Source organism: Primulina eburnea, chromosome 9 (assembly GCF_022965805.1).
Source record: "Primulina eburnea isolate SZY01 chromosome 9, ASM2296580v1, whole genome shotgun sequence".
In the NCBI taxonomy this organism is placed as follows: Eukaryota; Viridiplantae; Streptophyta; class Magnoliopsida; order Lamiales; family Gesneriaceae; genus Primulina; species Primulina eburnea.
In genome coordinates, this window is record NC_133109.1 from 228,482 (window position 1) to 239,480 (window position 10,999).

Here is a 10,999-nt window from a genome sequence, read left to right on the forward strand (position 1 = left end):
TGTATGTAATATTTACTTCAAAATTTGATGCATATCCAGTCTTAATTTAATGTATATCTTGCCCTGGATTTCGATTTTCATGTATTGTTTATATTTTCGAATTTATTATAACTCGAAAATAAATTATTATACATGTCTATATTTAAAAATAATTACATGCCCAAAATTGGGTTCTCACGGTTGTAGTGTAAAAAAAATACTTATCACGGGAGATATGACTATGGATTTTTTTATTTAAAAAAACTATTAAATTAATGATAATTAAATTTATCACATTGACCATATGAATAGCCTCTAGAGTATATATGTGTTTATTAAAAGGCGATTATAATCATTCAAATATCATAAATAGTTGGAGTATCCGTTACAAACTCGCGATTTACTTAGCAACGATTTTTCATAAAGTCGTCGTTAATTACCGTCGCTAATTTGAAAAACCGTCGCAAATGATAGCTACGACAATTCGTTGAACACACTTTCAACAACACTGTCAGTTACAACAGTTTTAAATGACATATGACAACAGATGATAATATCCGTTGTCGTTTAGCTTTTTTGTTGTAGTTTAAATAAAAAATAAATATAACGGGAAATATGACGATGAATTTTTTTATTTTAAAAAAACTATTAAATTAAGAATAATTAAAATTGACTATATGAATAACCTCTATAGTATATATGTGTTCATTAAAATGTCATTATAATCATTCAAATGTCTTAAATAGTTGGAGTATCTGTTACAAAATTAAAATTTAATTAGCGACGGTTTAGAGAAAAATCGTCGCTAATTAGCGACGGTAATATGAAAACCGTCGCAAATGATACCTATGACAACTCGTTGAATTCACTTTCAACAACACTGCCAGTTACAACAGTTTTAAATGACCTAATCCGTTGTCGTATAGCGTTTTTGTTGTAGTGTAAATAAAAAATAAGTATCACGAGAAATATGACAATTAATTTTTTTATTTAAAATTTTTTATTAAATTAATGATAATTAAATTTATCACATTGACCATATGAATAGCCGCTATAATATATATGTGTTTATTAAAAGGTCATTATAATCATTCAAATATCATAAATAGTTGGAGAATCCGTTACGAACTCACAATTTACTTAGAGATGGTTTTTTCATCAGTTGCAAATGATACTACGACAACTCGTTGAATGCACTTTCAACAACACTATCAGTTACAACAATTTTAAATGACCAACGACAACAGATCCGTTGTCGTTTAGTGTTTTTGTTGTAGTGTAAATATAAAATAATTATCACGAGAGATATGACAATGAATTTTTTTGTTTAAAAAAACTATTAAATTAAGGATAATTAAATTTATCACATTGACCATATAAATAGCCTCTATAGTATATATGTTTTCATTAAAAGGTCATTATAATCATTCAAATATCATAAAAAGTTGGAGTATCCGTTACAAACTCACAATTTACTTAGCGAAGGTTTTTGATAAAGCCATCGCTAATTTGAAAAACCATCGCAAATGATAGCCACGACAACTTGTTGAACGCACTTTCAACGACACTGTCAGTTACGACAACGGATGATATACTTTGTCATTTAGCGTTTTTGTTGTAGTGCAAATAAAAAATAATTATAACGGGAGATATCACAATGAATTTTTTTATTTAAAAAAACTATAAAATTAATGAAATTTAAATTTATCACATTGACCATATGAATAGCCTCTATAGTATATATGTGTTCATTAAAAGCTCATTATAATCATTCAAATATCATAAATAATTGGAGTATCCGTTACAAACTCACAATTTACTTAGCAAAGGTTTTTTATAAAGCTGTCGCTAATTAGCGACAGTTTAGAGACAAACATCGCTAATTTGAAAAACCGTCGCAAATGATAGCTACGACAACTCGTTGAACACACTTTCAACAACACTGTCAGTTACGACAATGCATATTATCCATTGTCGTTTAGCGTTTTTGTTGTACTGTAAATAAAAATAATTATCACGGGAGATATGACAATGAATTTTTTTATTTAAAAAAACTATTAAATTAAGGACAATTAAATTTATCACATTGACCATATGAATAGCCTCTATAGTATATATGTGTTCATTAAAGAGTCATCATATTCATTCAAATATCATAAATAGTTGGAGTATTCGTTATAAACTTCTAATTTATTTAACGACGGTTTTTCATAAAGACGTCGCTAATTTGAAAAATCGTCACAAATGATAGCTACGAAAACTCGTTGAACGCACTTTCAACAACACCGTCAGTTACAACAATTTTAAATTACCTAAGACAACGGATAATATTGTTGTCGTATATATTTTTGTTGAAGTGTAAATAAAAAAATAATTATCACGGGAGATATGAAAATGAGTTATTTTATTTTAAAAAAACAATTAAATTAAGGATAATTAAATTTATCACATTGACCATATGAATAGCTTTTATAGTATATATGTGTTCATTAAAAGGTCATTATAATCATTCAAATATCATAAATAGTTGGAGTATCCGTTGCAAACTCACAATTTACTTAGCGATGGTTGTTCATAAAGCTGTCGCTAGTTTAGAGAAAAACCGTCGATAATTTACAGTCGCTAATTTGAAAACCGTCGCAAATGATAGCTACGAAACTTGTTGAACGCACTTTCAACAACACTGTCAGTTACAACAGTTTTAAAGGACCTACGACAATAGATGATAATATCTGTTGTCGTTTATCTTTTTTGTTGTAGTGTAAATAAAAAATAATTATCACAGGATATATGACAATGAATTTTTTTATTTAAAAAAACTATTAAATTAAGGATAATTAAATATATCACATTGACCATATGAATAGCCTCTATAGTATATATGTGTTCATTAAAAGGTTATTATAATCGTTCAAATATCATAAATAGTTCGAGTATCTGTTACAAACTCACAATTTACTTTATTATTTATGCCAGGGAGCCTTTCCATATTAAAACCAAGTGTAACTCAACCCCCCCCCCCCCCCCCCCCCCCCCCTCTCTCAATTGTATATATACATATACACAAGATTATACACACACATACACAAGATTATCACTATATGCGTATAAAATCTCCAAGCCAAGGAGAACTAGATTTATAAGTTCATGTTGGTATTACAATGGGGTTAAAAGAAGATGATCACTATGTGAATGGGCCAAACTCCACACCTAAACTTTCTTTATCCAAACTTCCAACAAAGCCAAGGTAGCCGATTCAAATGCTGACACCACCACTTCATTAGTCTCATTCCATTCCATTCAAGTGGGAGGTGGCACCGGAGAAGGGAATGGCCGCCAAGGCCACTGCGACACCACCATATACTGTTATTGGACGCGGTCCTCCTTCCAAAAACGTGGTGGGAAGGCATTTGGACCTGCCTTTAAGATTGTTGAATGATGATAGTGAGATGACTATAATGTCCTCGCCCGTCACGGTCCTTGACGAGCCATACATCGGCCGTTCGCTGTCGCTTGCATGCACGTTCTCGTTCCGGAAAGGTGTGGTGGCAGCCGAGGAAGAGGATGAGAAGAGGGGCGGAGCTAGAAACTTTGGCTCGGGGCGGTGGGGGAGCTTCAAGGAGGAGGGGAAGTTTTCTCTTAGTGATGATTTCAAGAATGAAAAAAATGATCAAAAGATTTAAGAGGAGGAGCTTTTTTAACTCTAATATATTGGTACACAAATTTATGATTAATTTATACATTTATCTTACTTTATTAATTTTATGTTGAAAACAAATTGTGCATGAATTTATACTTATAAGTATGATTCAGTTATTGAACATTTTCGACATAATAATTTAACTATCTAATTTATATATTTATGAAAATAAAGTCTCCAATTTTTTAAAATAAAAATACATTATTATAAGCTTTAAGCATGGGGTTCCGTGGAGGCGCATGCAATAGAAAAAACCAGAAATCTTGATGAAATTTTCACTCAAAACTGAAATGCATTTAATACCCAAAATTTCCCTTTTTGCTTTGCTTTACTTTTTTTTTTCCTTTGTTAAGTTTATTTGTGTGTTAGACCTTCAAGATCTCTTCATCCTTAATTCAGTGGATGTTTAGGTGTATATAGAGTTAACGGATAATACCCGTTGTCGTTTAGCGTTTTTGTTGTAGTGTAAATAAAAAATAATTATCACGGAATATATGACAATGAATGTTTTTATTTAAAAAAACTATTAAATTAAGGATAATTAAATTTATTACATTGACCATATGAATTGCCTCTATAGTATATATGTGTTTATTAAAAAGTCATTATAATCATTCATATATCATAAATAGTTGGAGTATCTGTTGCAAACTCACAATTTACTTAGCGACGGTTGTTCATAAAGCCGTCGCTAGTTTAGAGAAAAACCGTCGCAAATGATAGCTACGACAACTCGTTGAACGCACTTTCAACAACACTGTCAGTTACAACAGTTTTAAATGACCTATGACAACAGATGATAATATCAGTTGTCGTTTATCTTTTTGTTGTAGTGTAAATAAAAACTAATTATCACGGGAAATATGATAATTAATTTTTTTATTTAAAAAAACTATTAAATTAAGGATAATTAAATTTATCACATTGATCATATTAATAGCCTCTATAGTATATATGTGTTCATTAAAAGGTCTTTATAATCGTTCAAACATCATAAATAGTTGGAGTATCTGTTACAAACTCACAATTTACTTTATTATTTATGTCGGGGAGCCTTTTACATATTCAAACCAAGTTTAACTCAAATCTCACCCCCCCCCCCCCCCCTCTCAATTGTATATATACATATACACAAGATTATACACACACACACACAACAAGATTATCACTATATGTTGAAGATTATTTATTTATTTCAATTCAGCATATATATATATATATATATATATATATATATATATATATATATATATATATATATATTAAAAGACCATTATAGTCATTTAAATCTCACTTGAGTTGGACTAACCGTTACACCTATTTCATCACTCGTGAAGAGAGGCCATTCATGTTCAAACCATTGGACTAACCGTTACACCTATTTCATCACTCGTGAAGAGAGGCCATTCATGTTCAAACCACAATATATATATATATATATATATATATATATATATATATATATATATATATATATATATATATATATATATATATTAATATATATTAAAAGACCATTATAGTCATTTAAATTTCACTTGAGTTGGACTAACCATTAAATGACATACTATCCGTTGTCGTTTAGCGTTTTTTTTTTGTAGTTTAAATAAAAAATAATTATCACGAGATATACGACAATAAATTTTTTATTTAAAAAATCTATTAAATTAAGGATAATTAAATTTATCAGATTGACCATATGAATAGCCTCTATAGTATATATGTGTTCATTAAAAGGTCATTATAATCATTCAAGTATCATAAATAGTTCGAGTATCTGTGACAATTTACTTTATTATTTATGTCTGGGAGCCTTTTACATATTCAAACCAAACATATACACAAGATTATACACACACACATACACAAGATTATCATTTTTGTTGAAGATTATTTAATTATTTCAATTCAGCATATATATATATATATATATTAAAAAACCATTATAGTCATTTAAATCTCACTTGAGTTGGACTAACCGTTACACCTATTTCATCACTCGTGAAAAGAAGTTCTTCATGTCCAAACCACAATATATAAATAAATATATATATATATATATATATATATATATATATATATTAAAAGACCATTATAGTCATTTAAATCTCACTTGAGTTTGACTAACCATTAAATGACATACGACAACGGATATTATCCGTTGTCGTTTAGCGTTTTTTTGTAGTTTAAATAAAAAATAATTATCACGGGATATACGACAATAAATTTTTTATTTAAAAAATATATTAAATTAAGGATAATTAAATTTATCAAATTGACCATATGAATAGCCTCTATAGTATATATATGTGTTCATTAAAAGGTCATTATAATCGTTCAAGTAACATATATAGTTCGAGTATCTGTCACAATTTACTTTATTATTTATGCCTGGGTACCAATTCCACATAAAAAAAAATTCAAGAGTTTAACTCAAATCCACCCCCCCCCCCCCCCCCCCCTCTCCCAATTGTATATATACATATACACAAGATTACACACACACATACACAAGATTATCACTATATATATATATATATATATATATATATATATATATATATATATATATATATATATATATATGTATGTATGTATATATTAAAAGACCATTATTGTCATTTAAATCTCACTTGAGTTGGACTAACCGTTACACCTATTTCATCACTCGTGAAGAGAGGCTCTTCATGTTCAAACCATAATATATATATATATATATATATATTAAAAGACCATTATAGTCATTTAAATCTCAGTTGAGTTTGACTAAACTCACAATTTACTTTATTATATATTAAAAGGTCATTATAATCGTTCAAGTATCATAAATAGTTCGAGTATCATAAATAGTTCGAGTATCTGTTACTATATTATCCTTTGACTTTACATAGTCAACAGAGATAACTCCGGTTGAGAGTAGTTGTCTAATGGTATTGTGTCTACGACGTATATGCCTAGACTTACCATTATACATTGTATTTTGTGCCCTTCCAATTGCAGATTGGCTATCACAATGTATGCATATAGCCGGCACTGGTTTTTTCCATCCTGGAACATCTTCTAAAAAATGACGCAGCCATTCGGCCTCTTCACCACACTTGTCAAGAGCTATAAACTCAGATTCCATCGTGGATCTGGCTATTACAGTTTGTTTAGAAGATTTCCACGCAATTGTTGCACCTCCTAAAGTGAATACAAATCCACTTGTAGATTTTGAGTCTTTCATATCAGATATCCAATTTGCATCACTGTATCCTTCGATAACAGCAGGATATCTGGTATAGTGCAGCCCATGATCACGAGTGTACCTTAAGTATCTTAGCAATCTGATAATTGCTTTCCAGTGTTCAACTCCTGGATTACTCGTGAATCTACTCAATTTGCTCACTGCATAGGCTATGTCTGGTCTTGTACAACTCATCAAGTACATCAGACTTCCAATGACTCGAGAGTATTCTAATTGAGACATACTCTCACCTCGATTCTTTGATAGATGCTGACTGGTGTCAATCGGGGTTCTAGCCAATGCAGAGTCGTCATTATTGAATTTCTCAAGTATTTTGTCAACATAATGCGATTGACTTAGGACTATCCCTTCTGATGTTCTATGGATTTTAATTCCAAGGATCACATCGGCTAAGCCCAAATCTTTCATGTCAAATCTTGAGTTCAATAATTTCTTAGTGGATTTGATCATCTTATCATTACTACCAATGATAAGTATGTCATCTACGTAAAGACATAAAATGACATATCCAAATTCAGTGTTCTTTATGTATACACATTTGTCACATTCACTGAATTTAAATCCACTTTCCATCATGGCCTTATCAAATTTTTCGTGCCATTGCTTTGGTGCTTGTTTTAAGCCATACAGAGACTTCACCAGTTTACATACCTTATTTTCTTGCCCATTCGCAGAAAATCCCTCAGGTTGTTCCATGTAAATTTCCTCTTCTAAATACCCATTTAGAAAAGCAGTCCTTACGTCCATTTGGTGTACTTCAAGATTCCGCAAGGCGGCAATCGCAAGTATCACTCGAATAGAGGTTATTCTCGATACAGGAGAATATGTGTCAAAGTAATCAAGCCCTTCACGTTGATGGTAACATTTAATTACCAATCTGGCTTTATACTTATCTATTGTTCCATCTGATTTCATTTTCCTTTTGAAAACCCATTTACAGCCTAGTGGTTTGCTTCCCGGAGGAAGATTTACTAATTCCCACGTATGGTTTTGTAAAATTGATTCCATTTCGGAATTGATAGCCTCTTTCCATAGAGGTCCCTCAGAAGAACTAATTGCTTCCTTGAAGCTTTGAGGTTCACTTTCCATCATGAAAGTGATGAAATCCGGACCAAAGGATTTCTCAGTCCTAGCTCTCTTGCTACGTCTAGGTTCAATGTCTTGATCAATCTCTTGTTCTTCATCAATTGTTTCATATAATCTTTTGGATGAACTTGGTTCTTCCTTAGATTTACATGGCAACATGTGTTCAAAGAACGAAGCATTTCTTGATTCCATTATCGTATTCTTGTGAATATCAGGTATTTGAGATTCATATACAAGAAAACGATACGCACTACTGTTTTGAGCATATCCAATGAAAATGCAATCCACAGTTTTTGGTCCTATCTTTACTTTCTTTGGAGTGGGTACTGCTACCTTGGCAAGGCACCCCCACACTCGCAAATATTGGTAGGAAGGACTTCTACCTTTCCATAACTCGTATGGACTTTTATCTTGCTTCTTTCAGGGCACCTTATTTAGAAGGTAATTTGCTGTTAGAACAGCTTCCCCCCACATGTTCTGTGGTAAACCAGAACTTAATAACAACGCATTCATCATTTCTTTCAATGTGCGATTCTTTCTCTCTGCAATGCCATTTTGCTGAGGAGAATAAGGTGCAGTTCTTTCGTGTTTAATACCGTGCTGAGCACAAAACTCAGCGAATGGCGATTCATATTCACCTCCACGATCACTTCTTAGCACCTTAATTTTCTTGCTAAGTTGGTTTTCAACTTCACTCTTATATTGGACAAATTTGTCAATAGCTTCATCCTTACTTTTGAGGAGATACACATAACAAAATTTTGTGCTATCGTCAACAAAAGTGATGAAGTATTTATTTCCACCACGAGTTTGTACACCTTTTAAATCACATACATCACTGTGAATTATATCAAGTGGTTCACTATTTCTTTCAATAGTTCGAAAAGATGATCTCGTTAGTTTTGCCTCAACACAAGTTTCACATTTGTGTTGTTTATCCATTTGAAATGCAGGAATGCTTTTCATGTTAATTAATCTACGAATTGTATCATAATTAACGTGTCCAAGTCTACCATGCCATAAACAAGAAGACTCAAACAAGTAAGCAAAAGTGTTAACTTTATTCATCACTGGCTTAATAGCCATTACATTTAGTTTGAACAAACCATTACAAACATAACCTTTGCCTACAAACATTCCACTCTTTGACAAAACCACCTTATCTGACTCGAAGACAATGCGGAAACCATGCTTGTTAAGAAGCGACCCGGACACCAAGTTCTTGCGAATGTCCGGTACATACAACACATTGTTTAGAGTCAGTTCTTTTCCAGATGTCATCTTCAGAACAACTTTCCCTTGACCCTTGATTTCAGAAGTGGCGGAATTTCCCATGAATAGTTTTTCACCATTCTCAGATTCCTCAAGAGTAGCAAACATCTCCTTGTCGGAGCAAACATGGCGAGTGGCACCAGTGTCGATCCACCACTCCCTGGTGTTCGAACCCACCAGATTAACCTCTGATATTACAGTACAGAGATTCATGTTCGAAACCTCATGAGCAATGTTCTCTACCACATTCGCCTCTCGGTTTCTCTTCGGCTTCTTACATTCAGATGCCTTGTGACCCATACCATCACAGTTGTAGCATTTTCCGGAGAACTTTTTCTTTGACACGCCTCCTTTGGGTCCCATGTTCAACCTTTTGCTGGAGGAGGAAAATGTTCTTTTTTTCGAGCTTTGGCCATGCTCGAAAACATTTGCCTTAGCAACTTTTGGAGAAAATAATCGTCTTTCCGAACTCTTGTTGTCTTCCTCGATGCGAAGTCGAACAATGAGCTCTTCCACATTCATCTCCTTTCGCTTGTGCTTCAAGTAGTTTTTGAAATTCTTCCAAGCTGGTGGTAGCTTCTCAACAATAGCAGCCACTTGGAATGATTCGCTCAAAGTCATCCCCTCACCGTGAATCTCGTGAAGAATCACTTGGAGTTCTTGAACTTGGCTGATAACCGGCTTTGAATCCACCATTTTAAAGTCCAGAAAGCGACCAACAAGAAACTTCTTGGCCCCGGCATCCTCGATTTTGTACTTTCTGTCAAGGGATTCCCACAGCTCTTTAGCCGTTTTCTTTTCGCAAAACACGTTGTAGAGCGAATCTGCCAATCCGTTTAGTACATAGTTTCGGCACAAGAAATCAGAATGATTCCATTCCTCAACCGCACTAACAGATTCAACATCTCCCTCACCCTCGTTGAGTTTAGGAGCATCCTCCGTGAGGAATCTAGCCAGGTTCAGCATCGTCAAGTAAAACAGCATCTTCTGCTGCCACCTTTTGAAATCCACACCAGTAAACTTCTCGGGTTTTTCACCGTGACTTGCTGGAACAGCAACCGCAGTAGCACGTGGGGTACCATGAGGGACAACTTGAGGAGGGACAACATGACCAGTTTCCCTTTGCACGTTGGTTTCAGTAGCCATATCTGAAACAACACGTAATGAGTAATCTGTTTAAAGATTGTTATACAATATGTATGGAATAAACAGAAAGGTATACTAAAACCAACGAACTAGTAGTATGAACAAAACAGTAGCACAATGCTTAAAATAAAGCAAACCAAGGCCTGTTTGAAAATACAGTGTCCTTAAAACAGATTCGTCCCCTCCGGGATGTACTTCGAGGATGAACTTGGACGTCTATTTCCCAGGATACAACGGAACAACCAGCAGTGACTTAGCACGAGACACTACTACGACGAACTGAAAGCGTACCTTTACTTTATGACCGAGATTTAACGGAGGCCAAAAGAAAAGCTAACAATATGAAATGCAAGAGAATACTTGAGAGAAAAGATTTTCATGTACTTGAAATGGGGAAATGAGCACACTATTTATAAGCCCCCAAAAAGCATACCAAGAGTCATGCAAGATTAATTAACTCAATTAATCTTCCCATTAACTCAAGAATATGAAGAGCCACAAGTTTTCAAGTAACTCAAGAATGTGGAAAGTCAAAAGACACTCCACAATAATGAGCCACAACCAACTCA

General features: G+C 33.1%; 1 pseudogene; it reads left to right on the plus strand.

Moving 5' to 3' along the window:
* The first annotated feature begins 2,860 nt into the window (after window positions 1-2,860).
* LOC140842090 (uncharacterized) lies at window positions 2,861-4,089 on the plus strand (annotated as a pseudogene).
* Window positions 4,090-10,999: the final 6,910 nt, after the last annotated feature.